This window comes from Capsella rubella, unplaced genomic scaffold (genome assembly GCF_000375325.1).
Source record: "Capsella rubella cultivar Monte Gargano unplaced genomic scaffold, Caprub1_0 scaffold_46, whole genome shotgun sequence".
NCBI lineage: Eukaryota > Viridiplantae > Streptophyta > Magnoliopsida > Brassicales > Brassicaceae > Capsella > Capsella rubella.
In genome coordinates, this window is record NW_006238880.1 from 4,990 (window position 1) to 5,219 (window position 230).

A 230-nucleotide genomic window follows, 5' to 3' on the forward strand; every position below is an offset into this window, starting at 1 on the left:
AACAGTGTATTGTATTTCTTATTAAAATTAAGTTACGCTAGCTCTTCATAGATCATTGAAAACTTAACGTAACCAAAACCAAAAACAAAAGCTACAACGTTAGCGCAATAAATTTATGACATTAAAATGTTTTTTCAAATAAATATATCACAAACGTCAAACTTAATAGTTTTAAAAATATTTGAATTTTTAAGGAAAAATATCAATGTAACTTCGGATATCAGTTTCAA